The sequence below is a fragment of the Canis lupus genome, chromosome 1 (assembly GCF_011100685.1).
Source record: "Canis lupus familiaris isolate Mischka breed German Shepherd chromosome 1, alternate assembly UU_Cfam_GSD_1.0, whole genome shotgun sequence".
NCBI lineage: Eukaryota > Metazoa > Chordata > Mammalia > Carnivora > Canidae > Canis > Canis lupus.
In genome coordinates, this window is record NC_049222.1 from 8,141,182 (window position 1) to 8,154,638 (window position 13,457).

The window sequence follows — 13,457 nt, forward strand, 5'->3', positions numbered from 1 at the left end:
GACCTTTACTGGACATCAATATCCTCATTTTATAGAGGAGGGAACAGACTCAGAGATCATATGACTCGTCCAAGATGACAGAGCTAAGAGCAGCTGAGTCATTCCATCTCCCCATTTTCAGTCTGGTTTGATTTCTAGTATTAAATAAATGTCTTCCCTTTTTCCAGAATCGAGGGGGGGGAGGGAGAAGCATCCCCAGACTTTCTCCTTTTCATTGCCTTTCTGTTGCCTCCTGCCTTCCTGTCTTTGAAGGTCTCAAGCTGTCCTCCACTCGTTCAGGTTCCTTGTTGGTACTTACACTGTGTTAAAGAATGTCCCCCGAAGATTCACAACCTGCTTAGAACCTCAGAATGTGCCTTTGTTTGGAAGTGGCATCTTTGCAGATGCGGGTAAGTGGGTATGAGCTCATACAGGAGTAGGATGAGACTCTTATCCTACATAATTGGTGTCTTTATGAGAGAAGAGACACAGAAGCAGATAAGTAGGGGAAGACAACATAAAGACACACAGGGAGAACTCTAGGAAGGCAGAGACTGCATCAATTCGCCCACAGGCCAAGGAATTCAAGGATGGCTGGCAGCCACCAGGAGCCAAGAAGAGGCCAGAAAGCATTCTCCCCTAGAGCCTTCAGAGACAGCACAGCCCTACCAACACCTTGACTTTGTACTTCAAGCTCTCATAATCATGAAAGAATATACATGTGCTGTGTTAAGCTTCCAGTTTGTGGTACTTTGTGGTGGCCACCGTGGGGAATGAATACAGGACTCCTAGGCCCACCCGCCCCATGTGCCTGCACTCTGGAAGTCTCCTCCCAATTCTAGCTTCTCTCTGGACAGCCTCCTGGTTACTAGAGTGACCATAGGTCCCAGTTTGCCCAGACCAGTACCAGGTTATGACTGTTGTTCTGGCACAAAAGTTCATAGTGCCACTTGTCACCTCAAAACTGTTCCAGCTCAGACAATAAATTCCATGTGCACCTTGCCTTTCTCCTAACCTGTAAAACTGTGACTCAGTTAACCCAACATCAAAGCTCTTTGAGAATTGGACCCAACCTACTTCTCCAGCCTCATGGTCTATTTCTTCTCGATATCACACTTGGCTAGGCCAGCACTGGCTAGGCCACACTGGCTAACTCTGTCTCCAGAGAGGCCCAGCCCTGTGCCTTCACTCATGCTTTTCTCCCTTCTGAGAAAGTTCGTCCATTTCACCCCTCCCCTACCTTCTGATTATTTCTGTTTATTGTTAATCTTATTGTCAAAGTTCAGGTCTGCCCTGTCAGAAGTGATGTCATCCTATTTAGAAACCCCACCTTGGGTTCAACTTCTTTTAGAGCACCCTTCACACTTTCCCCTAAATTGCAATAATTCTCTATCCTTCTTGGAATGCAGATGCTTTGCCTTTTTTTTTTTTTTTAAGATTTTATTTATTTATTTATTTATTTATTTATTTATTTATTTATTTATTAGAGAGAGAGAGAAAAAGCACAAGCTGGGGGATGGGCAGAGAGAGAGGGAGAAGCAGGCTCTCCACTGAGCAGGGAGCCCAGGGTGGGGCTGGATCCCAGGATCCTGAGATCATGACCTAGCCCAAGGCAAACATTTAACCAACTGAGCCACTCAGGCTTCCCAGCAGATGTTTTGTCTTATCATCTTTGCATGATGCTGCTAGTACCTTGAGTGAAGAATTTTCACATAATAGGGATTCAAGAAATGTTTGATAAATAAATATGAATATTCTATTCCTCTCTCCATCTACTTAAGAATAGCCTGGTGATAAATGGGCTTTCAAAACCCTTTTAAAGATCCACTTCAAGATATAGGGTGGCTAGTTTGTCCTTTTCAAAGTGACACATACCTGCTTTCTGGGAAAATGTGCTATTTTGAACAGCAGCTAGATCCTGCAAGCTGGGAACGTGCTGAAGTCAAAGGAACGATGCCTATGTTCCAGAACAATGAGCTCTGAGGATGTTTAAGATCTGATAGAAGGTATGTGGGTACCTGTTGACTCAGAAAGGTGACACTCGAACAAAACATTGTTCCTCTAGGAGTCCTTGGCACATCAGGCTTAGCTTCACGTTGTTCTCTATTTCACATCAAAGATTCCTATTTGCAGACAATTTAAAGAAATAGCTCACTCTTTCTTACCCTCTCCACTTCCAGGATCCAGGGCCCCTCTGATTGCTTCGGAATCTTGCACTTATGTAACACAATCCTGTTGATTTACGGCAAAAAAAAAAAAAAAATATATATATATATATATATATATATATATATGTGTGCAAAATACCCTTTATTGTGAGGAGTTGATGGCAATGTATTTGCCTCCTAGACATTTAGGAGGCATGTTCTATTCCAGAGAATAACCCCCGCCCCTCCATTAAGCCAGCAATGGAAGAATGTTTTAGAATTCTTCCCTAGAGTCAGCAGAGAGCCAGAACTCCTATGGCCAGCTCAGGGTAGTCTTGAACTGCCATCGCTGCTCTGGGTGACACTACTACCTGGACACATTCCCATTTCTTAGAGAATCCCCTTTCTATGGCAGGACAGAGTGAGTTGCTAGCTCACTGGGTTCAAAAGCTAGGGCCAACATTTACAGAAAAATAAACTTCTACCTACGTTTGAGATTCTAAAACACTAAAAAGTCCTGACAAACCATAAAAAAGAAAAAAATACTGTGCTTCCTCTGCCATTGATTAATATTCTATATTAGAACTTCATTCCTTTAGATTTGGAGTGATTGAAGTACAAATACATTCCTAGAAGCAATAGCACTTTCAGGTGTCATTACCCTGTGATCTATACATTACAATCATAGTGTTATTTGATTCTTGCATCATTTTTAACCTTTTTTATCTAGGTGTTCCCCAATTTACCTGTGCAATTCCATTCTAAGAGTTTATTTGTAATTTAGATTATAAATTCAATTTACAATGTAATGTTTCTAAGGAAAAATGCAATGTTTAAATGGTCATTAGATTCCCAGATTTTCTCCTCTACCCAACAAAAAAGCTTATCATACAATGAAATTATACAACTAGAATGAATATTAAATTCTCTTAGTGATCCAATACAAGATATACCATGTGAAAGCTATCCTAGCATGTTAGTAGTAGGCTCCAAAGGAATGTGTAGCAACTGGGAACCACAGGGTTCAATAAATGCATCAGGCCTGAGCCCCCAGTAGGACGGGCTTTCAAGGGCCCAGAGGGTATCAGAGCCTTGGATAAGGGAACTGCCTAGATTCAGGGCTAGGGCTGCCTTCCAATCTAAGCAGGAAAATTCAAGTAGGGGTCAGAGAAAAGTCAAGGTTGAAAGGAAAATTTCCCTTTGGAGCCCCTAGTATAAGTATTGTGTTAGGTACTGGTGTGAGTTAAATCACATCTCCCAAAAGATATGCTGAAGTCCTAACCTCCATACTAGTGAATGTGACTTTTTCTGAAAATAGGGTCTTTGCAGATGTAATCAACTTAGATTGAGACCAAACTGGATTTGGGTGGACCCTATTCCACTGACAGATCCTTGCATGGGGGAAATCTGAATAAAAACACACAGGGGTGGACACCTGGGTAGCGCAGGGGTTTAGCATCTGCCTTCAGCTCAGGTTGTGATCCCAGAGTCCTGGGATAGAGTCCTCCATTGGGCTCCAGTCCCCCATTAATCTCCCCCGCAGGGAGCCTACTTCTCCCTCTGCCTGTGTCTCTGCCTCTCTCTCTCTCTCTGAGTCTCTCATGAATAAATAAATATAATCTTTAAAAAAAGAAACACAGGGAGCGCAAAGATGGAAGGGGTGTGCAGAGAATAGAGTTCTGCAGCTCTAATCAAAGGAATGCCAACAACTGCTAATGAGGACCAGAAGCTGCAAGAGGCAAGGACAGATTCTGGCCTAGAGCCCTTGGAGGGACCATGGCCCTGCCTGCCGACACCTTGATTTCAGACTTAGAGCCTCCTGAGCTAGGAGAGAATGCATTCCTACTGTTCCAAGCCACCCAGGTGGTGGTACTTTGCTACAGCATCCCTAGGAAAGAACACAGGCAATTTACAGGGCCCTCTCATTCTAAGGCAGAGACCCAGTTGTGGAGACTGCTGAGTTGCGTGGAGCAAGACTGCACCTTCCAACTCATTCAATATCCAACAAGTATTTCTTGAGCATCTATGTTCCAGGACATACACTACGTCCTGAGTGGAGGGGATATTTCAGCAAATGTTAACAGAGCACCCACTGTATCGTAGTCACAGTTCTTGGTGTGGTAGATAAGGAATAAAGGACGTTATTTAAAGTGCCCTTAAAGGGATTAATTTAATAGGAATGGGGGAAGAAAGGGGAGGAAAGAGTTGACACGAAATAAGTAAGCAAATGAACAGAAAGGCCTAGATTACAAATGTGCTACTGATGAGGTAGATAGTAACTGGGCAAGGATTGGTGGCCCTTGTATGAGTCAATCCAGAAGGGCCTCTCTGAGGAAGTCATCCTCATTCTGAGCCTCGAAGGATGAGGATGAGAAAAAAATGTGGAGATCTAGGCAGGGAAGCCTTTTGGGAAAATCTCCGAGGTGTAACAAAATTTGGCATATTTCTGGGCAAAAGCAAACTGGCATGGCTGGAACATGGTAATGGGTCAGGAAGAGATGAAGGGGAATGGGGCGGGGGGGGGGGGTGGTGGTAAATCATTTCAGTCTTATACATAGGGAGTTTTAGTTTTATTCTGAGTGATGGGCAGTAACAAGGGGATGTTAATCGGGGGTTGGTGCAAACTAGTGCACACTTTAACAGATCTGTCTTCTCCCCGAATGGAGAATGGATTTTCTCAGGACTAAAGGTGAGAAGTAAGAAGAGTAGGAGCCTCGAGGAGGGGTGATGGCAGTTTGGAATGGGGTGGAGGTCACAGAAGTAAACTGAATTCGATTTGCTCATTAGGACCTTAAAAAGAGGTGTGCAACTAAGTCAAGAGCAAGACGAAGGAGTTCTGGTGATTCTAATACACATCTAGAAGTTCTTTGACACTCTCCTCCCCTTGAATTTGGGCTGTTATGACTCTCTTTGAATAAACAAAGCAAATTTATTTAAGAGAAAGTTTATGCTGCCCAGGGGTCTCCATAAGGAAATGAAGACGTGAAGGATTGGTGAAAACTGAGTTTCCACCCTGAGTATGGTGGATGGTGAAAAGTCACATCAAGATATGACAAAACAAAGAGTTTGAGTTAAGTGGCGCAAACTGGAGGAAACTTAGCAAGGTGTTCAGAGCCCTCTCAGTGTCCCTTTATCTCTGGAGATGACGATGCTCCTTTCCTCTGTGATAGAACACCTCTGACCGGCTTTGGGCGAAGCCCAGGAACTCCTTCAGCTTCAAACATTCAGTATGTCAAGGAGTCATATATTTGGGGTTAGGATGACCTGAATCCCACCAATAAAAGCCTAATTCCTTACCAGAAATTTTGTTTTTCCACTGTCATTTTTCAAAGGATATAAACCCAAAGTGTAGAAGAAAAACTTCTCTTCTGACCTCTTCAATCATAATCCTGCAAATTAAACTGACAAAAAGACAAAATAACAGGCAAAAAGGCATATATTTTTTATTGATGTTAATATTTTTATGGGCATGGGCTTCACGGAAAAGAAATAAGAACCCAGAAGCACCTGGGTGGCTCGGTGGGTTAAGCAGCAGACTTTGATTTCGGCTCTGGTCATGAGGTCTCATGATGTCAGGGTCATGAGATCGAGCCCCTGCATGGGCTCTGAGCTGGGCGTGGACACTGTTTGGGGTTTTGTCTCTCCCTCTCTTTCTTCCTCTTCTCCCTGCTGATGTACACCTGCTCTCTCTCTCTCTCTCTCCCTCAAAAAAAGTAAAAAAGTAACCCCCCCCCAAAAAAAGTAAAAACCCAAAGAAGCATTTAGAATTGGGCTTATATGCAATTTTAAGAAAGGGCAATAAATTGTAGAGAAGTAACTAGACAGAGGAAGAGTGACTGGGCTCTAGGGAAATAAATTGTGGGAAGGAGACTAGGAACTACACAGTGATTAAGAATAAGGTTTGTTACACAGACTCATCTCATCTCTTCTCATCTCAGGGCCTCTCTGATCCTCCTGGAAAGAACACCCTACAAATAGAAATGTATATCACCTTTACAGAGGGAAAAATGTGCCCTGCTTTTTGGAAGAAAGGAGGAGGGAAAGAGCCATTCCTGTGTCTGCTGTTTCCAATTACCTTTAGCTCAAAAGCATCAATCACTATGCCCAAGGGACATACCTTGGCATGGTATACACTGGCCACCCTCAGAAATTAAAAACTGCTACAGCGATTTTAGGGTAGCTATCTTAGAATTTACTATTCAGCTACATTCTTGAAGGTTACAGCATACCTTAAATGTGCTGAAAGTCAGATTTATCTCAGAGAAAATACTGCAAGGGTCAGACATTGGAACTGTAAAAAAGGTAGCATTATATCACTAAGCGAGGAACCCAAGGCAAATATGTAGAATGTAAGTAAATACGTAAGGTCACCAGTCAATGGTTAGTAAGGCATTTACACTAATTATACTTTATATAGAAGTAATTTTAGTCTTTTCAATTAACAGCAGACATTTGAAAAGTAGGAGGTTTGGGGGAGTGGGAAGGAAAAATATTGGTCATGCAAACATCTTGTTGCATAACAATAATGAGCATACCTTTGGTATTGGTATGAATAAAATTCCCTATCCTGAGTCAAATCTTAGCAGTGGCTGGTCAAAGGACTTGACATCAAAAGGCACTCTCTTGGAAGGAAGTGTAAAAATGTTTTCAGTGAATGGTTTCCCGCCAGCATCCATTTTAATGTCCCTTCGGTTCAGAGTTTCAGAGTTTCGGTGGAGGTTGGAACAATAGGTGCTAAGGGCCCCCCACATTAAGTGCTAATCTATGCCAGATCTATGCCAGACATGCAAAAGGAGTGGCTCCAAACCTGTTTTGCCTGAATTAACCAACCCACCTAGCTTCGGGGTACAGAAGAAAAGAAGCTTGCGTGTCCCATCCTTCAATGAGGGGGGATAAAAGGAGTTGTTTCCTCCCACATTTAAAGCCAAATGATGACAAGCTTCAGAAAAACCAGAGAGCTTGATCTGTGGCCTTGGTATGAGTTGTTGAGGCCTAATGTCAGGTTCACACATGCGCCCCAAAGTGCGGCAGGCCAAGGATACAGGAGCCAACTGATGACGGGCTTCCTGGGCCTGTGGACAGAGCTGGAACCAAGCAACTTATGAAGGACCTTGCCTACAGTGTTAAAGAAGTTATTCTGATTCTTGTTAAGACAGGAAGGGAGACTTTCTTGTGATAGATGTCAAGACTGTCGTAACAGGGGAGAGAGACTGGCTTCCCTGGGAACACAGTAAAGACAAGTGAGGATTTACAGCCCATAGCAGAGTGAAGGGGCCAGTGGATGGACCACTATTAAGTGGAGACAGGAAGGCTGGGGGGGGGGGGGGATTCTTGCTACATCATCACTATGTTGGGAGGAGACCCAAGTCACCCACAAAGAAGCCCAAGTGGGCAAGAACTGGGGCCTCCTGCCAACAACGGTAAGCCATTTGGAAACCCTAGCCCCACATCAGCCTTCAAATGACTGCAGCCCAGCCCATGTCTTGCCTTCAAAGTCAGAAGAGACCCCAAGCCAGACCCACCCAACCAAACCATTTCTGAGTTCTTGGAACAAAGAAACCAAAATATTGCTTGTTTGTTTGTTTGTTCATTTATAGGATTTTATTTATTTATTCATCAGAGACCCAGATTGAGAGGCAGAGACACAGGCAGAGGGAGAAGCAGGCTCCCTGCGGGAACCTGATGCGGGACTTGATCCAGGACCCCGGGATCACACCCTGAGCGGAAGGCTGATGCTCAACCACTGAGCCACCCAGGGGTCCATGTGTTTATTGTTTTAAATCACTAAGTTCTGGGATCCCTGGGTGGCGCAGCGGTTTGGCGCCTGCCTTTGGCCCAGGGCGCGATCCTGGAGACCCGGTCTCGAATCCCACGTCGGGCTCCCGGTGCATGGAGCCTGCTTCTCCCTCTGCCTGTGTCTCTGCCTCTCTCTCTCTCTCTGTGAGACTATCATAAATAAATTTAAAAAAAAATTTAAAAAAAAACCTATTATAAAAAACAAAATAAATCACTAAGTTCTGAGCTGATTTGTTATGCAGTAGTAGAGAACTAATATTACCCTATGTTATAACTAAGGAAAATAAGGCACAGAGTGGTTAAATAACTTGCTGGTGTCATGCAGCTAAAAGTGACAAAATTAAGATTTGAACTCCCATCATCTGGTTCAGCACGCCTCCTTAACCATGGCACACTTCACCTCTAACCGCTTCAAGACAGTGAGGTGTGATGCTCAGCATGGGGATGAGTGGGACCTCTAGGTGTCCGGCAGGTACTTGAGTATGCCCTTGTATTTCTGTCCACGTTTTCAGTCTTTTATTTTCCAGAATTTTGAATAGATCTTATTTTTAGAGCAGTTTTAGGTTCACAGCAACATTGAGCAGAGAACACTGATTATTATTTTTTTAACCATCAAACCTCTGCATGTACTTGAACTTATTCAGAAGCCAGTAAGGATCAAACATTTTATAATAAAGATTCATCTGCACTCTTATCACTAAAACTATTTTTGTGAAGGAAACATTTTCTTTTACCCTGATGTACCTCTCTTCATTGTTAATTGTAACCTGGATTATTACAATTTTTATTCGTAACAGACTGGATGTCTGATTTAAATAACCTGATGAGGTACTAATGCTTTAAGAAAATAACATTCAATGTCTACTTGTGAGGGCTCAAAATATATAAACCGCTTAATCTCCGAACCTCATGTCCTCATAAAAAGAAGCCACACGCCCTGACCTCGTTCTTGGTCTCATCTGTCTTTCTGGTTTTCTCTTTACTGTTGACACCAGGATAATCACCTTGCCATGTCCATGGCGACCACATTAACAATATTTTGCGAGGAAGAAACTATAAAATAATTACATGGAAAAGGGAGTGAGTGGAGCAAACCACTTTCCATGCTCCCTCATTCCTCAACTTTTGATCGTGAGGAGCTGGGAAGGTAGAGTTAGCTTTCAACTATCTATTAATAAGTATCACAAGCTAAATACTAAGTCAGCCACCTATGCACATCTTTCCCCTCTCCCTTTGTTACCTCTAGGTTGTCATCTCGAAAAAGTATGACTTCAAATGAGACCCAGAAATAGAAGAGGCTGTGTGCACCAGCTTAGGAAAAGCACTTGGCAAAAGGGAATGAACGAATGCCTACCCAGAATTTAGATATTTACCTTCAGATACTTACCTTTCCATTGGCACACGGTGCATAGTTCATGACAAGAGCAAGCCAACGTCTATGAAACATAAACGATTTTGACTCAGATCTTTCAAAATGGTTTTCTAACAGATCCGCCCTTTGCAGTGTTGCTGAGTGTGCGTCAAGTCAGGAAAAATCTGGCAACTCCAGGACTTACCTTGGAAAGAGAAAGCAAAGACCTAGGGAACTATTAAGGAAACATCAGTGTGATTCAAATTTCCTTCTGTCATTGATTGTTTTCAGGTTCAGCTGTGTTTGAAAACAGGTCTGCAGGGATCGTGGAGCAAACAATAGCAGGCCGAGCACTTAGCTCTCCTCTTGGAGGGAATCAGGGGGCTCCTGACAGGTTTCCCGTCACTGTAAATAGAGTATCTCCCAGTTGAGTCGCTGCTGAGTATTGAGTGGCAGCCGGATAAACATTTTATCCCCAACAAATGGCTTGGGGGCTACTTAAGTCTTTATTTCTAGGTGGTACAGAGAAATAGGCTCCACTTCTAGATAGGCTGAGGACAGGCCAGCCACACACACATTAAAAAAAAAAAAAAAAAAAAAAGTTGAGGAAGCAGAAAAGGATAGATCTCAATAGAAGGTTCTTCCTGCGTTGGCCCACAGCTGGTCCCAGGGCATTCCTGAGGAAAGGGCCCAAATCCCTTTAACAATTAATTGGCTTTCTCTCAGTCAAACCTCCCTGGTTCCAGGATCCTTGTGAGTCAGTCCCTCAGTGAAGCTACCCCGTCCTTGGGTGGGAGCTGGGGGCCCAGTGCATGCGAGGCTTGCTGGTGTGAGGCTGGGGGTGCAGAGATGTGGGGAAGGAAGAGGGGATCCAACAGTTGGTGAGATGTACATATGCCAAGCAGAGTGGGGGGCCCCCGTGGGGGTCTGCACTTGCTCTGCAAGCCTCCTGGCGCCTCAGGCAACATTAAACACAGCACGACAGGCAGAAAGACCCTTAGGGACGTTCTACTTTTTGCGAAATTTAGTATTTCCCAGGAATGCGACACCCTTAGTAATATTTACACGATTCTATTACTGACTGGTAACTTCTTCAGTAGGGCCAGCGAAAGTCATTCATTCATTCATTCATTCATTTGGAGAGAGCACAAGCAGGGGGAGGGGCAATGGGAGAGGGAGAAGCAGGCTCCCCCTGATGCGGGCCTCGATCCCAGGACCCTGGCATCATGACCTGAGCTGGAGGCAGACGTTTAACGGAGGGAGCCACCTAGGCGCCCCCAAAAGTCATTTAACCACATCTACCGCTTAGGAGGAGGGCCATCTGGGTCTAGAATGATCACTGGTGCTCCTTACTCGGTTTCCTGGGAGATGCATCCTCCAGGCTGTGTGCCCAGAGGCCTCCCTGCCCACGGCATCGCGGGGACCTCCTTGCCCACTGGCGTCCCGGCGGGTCCCATCTCGGGAAACCACCTGTGAGTGGGACCCAGAGCAGAGACAATCCAGGGTGCTTGGTCCCTCCCTCCTTGCGGTGCTGCTGTGTAGACAGACACTGCCTTCCTTGGCTCTAGGTCCCCCGAGATGCTTCTAGCCTCTTCCCTCCTCTTGGCTCTGCAGGCAACCCTGGTTGCTGATGGCTCTGTGCCGCCACTGCTTCCTGGGCGTCATCATTCCTCCTCAGTCCTTAGCTCTGCTCGCCACTCTTGTACCGTCTCCTTCTTAAGCTTTTTTTGGTTAAACCTTTTGGGTCTGCCTTCTGTTTCTGCCAGCAGCCTGATTGCTATAGCACCTCTTTTTTGCACAGCATGCAAGTGGATGCAATTCAGGCTTGCAGCTTGGAGGAGTTTTATTGGAGCATACATTTGAGAACCGGGCTGTCATTTCATTCTCTGGATAATCCCAAGCATACTCTGGTGGCCTGGCAATGTGCTAACTTGGCGAGGCTGGACAACATTTCTCAGAATTCTGGGCCCTGTATATTTCTAGACAGGGTGGGGGGAGCTAGAAAGACATTTGAAAAGGGGAAGTGAAGCTGCACTTCGTTATTCTTACACTCAGATCAGGTGTTGTGGAGGCTCACCCACTTGGCTTCATTTACCTGCCGGCTCACCTGGATGGTATGGGCAGTATCCACACCCTGCTTTCGCTTCTCTGATGCCTGGGCCAGGTGTGTGTTTAGCTCAAAGGTGAAAAGTGCCAGCTTCCCCTGAAGGACATGGCATCACCAGCATAGAGTGATGGACCTACCAGGCTCCAGTCTGACCTTGTGGGCTCCAGCTCCTGCTCCTGGGTTCCAGATTCCCTGACACTTTTCACTGTCTTGTCTTCCCTTCCTGCCTAAGGCCCTGCAGACTAAAGACCTAACAGCAGGTAGAAAGACCTTACAGAGACTACCTACTCAGCTCCCATGATTGTGTACGGTCAGTCCCTATGATATACCCATATTTCTATAACAAAGGATATACATAGTCATTCTGCATCTCAAGTAAAACCCTCACGTATTTATACCACCGTTCTTTTATCTGCCCTATTTAGCTTCCCTTTTATCTCCCCTACATGTTAAAATACTTTCTGTTACTTTCTTCTTTATTAATGCCATTTCAACTATAATTTCAGAGCCTCATTACCTTCTAAAATATCTTAGAAATAACACTGTGGAATGGTATTCTCTTTGAGAACATAATTAACTAATTAATGTCAATCTGGCTGCCTGCTTTGAGGCCATTAGCATCCTCACAGAGGCTAAGATTTGGAAATTGAAATAAAATTCAAATGAGCTATTTTTGTTATTTCTCAAGCTATTTTATGGTACTTATTAGGCTTTGTGAAAATATTTAAAAAATCATTAACTTATAAATTTTAAATGACCTGTGTATTTTGCTTATCCATATTAATGCCATTCTTTCTCTCTCCCTCTCTCACTTGAGTTTATGAATGTCTAAAACAGTCAGAAAATAAGTGTTATCTATTCTTCTATTAAACTGCTTCTAGTAAGCAACCTGCTGTTATTCCAGTGTTTTATCAGTGGAAGGTAAAGGCCTTTTATTGGGCCAATGAAAATCCCTCCATATGAGCTCACTTTTGACTGTGACATTCATTGCAAACACAGACAAGTTTCCATATTCTCCTTATGGACTCTTTTTCACATACTTGAAACTCATTATTATGTCACACGTGTCCTCAGTGTGTGTGTGTGTTGAAACAAAGGGTCCTAATTAGTCTCCCTTTTTTTTTTTTTTTTATGTTTGGAAGTGGCTACATTCCTATTTTCTTTCTTATTTTGGAATTCTTCAAAGTTCTAACTCTAATGCATAGAGTATAGTCACTATCTGATATTCATCTCAGAAAATGTGACATGACATTAGGTAATAACATTCAGAACAAATTATGTCAAAAAAAAAGAACAAATTATGTCAAAATTTTCTTTTCTGTGAGTGCCTTTGCTTTGATGGATCATGTAATATTGTGGATTGTGCCTGAATATTTGTATATCAGAAAAGAAAAAAGTTTATTTTCATAAAGATAAGTATGATAAACATGACCAACATATCTAAGAATCACAAAAATGTTTCATTTATTTCAAAAAGGAATAGAAGAGACAAAAAAACATTGAATCTTAATATATCAGTTTGTGAAATTAACTGTGTTTAACACAATAAATATTTGGAAACTGGTTATACTTCAAAAACCTTTTATATTCTCCAACCTGAAAAATATTATTTAATGTGACCATTAAAATGTGACTTTACTATGTGAACTCCCTCTTTTGAGATAAATAAGAACATTCATATTAATAAGATATGCATTATCTTATTTAATTAAATGTCATCCACAATGGAACTCATCAATCTGAAGAGATAATGGACTTGGGTAATGTTAGACCATTATAGAAATCAAGCCAAGACTTTCTTCTAATTTTAAAAATCATTTTCTAAATCATACGCATAAATTGGCACAGTGTTCATTTTAGTTCAAAGATGTTTATTTTGAAAGTAATTGGCACAGAACCAGGACAATGTTCTATCCCACTAATTTTATAGTCCTGGGGAGCTCACTACAAACAGATGAAAAGCATGGTCAGTAATTTCCTGAACCAGAGCTAAATTTGTGATTGCTAGAATTTATTTAGATGGGGTGAGAGAAAGGAAGAGAAATGAATAAATTCATAAGAAAGTCCTCTGAACTTA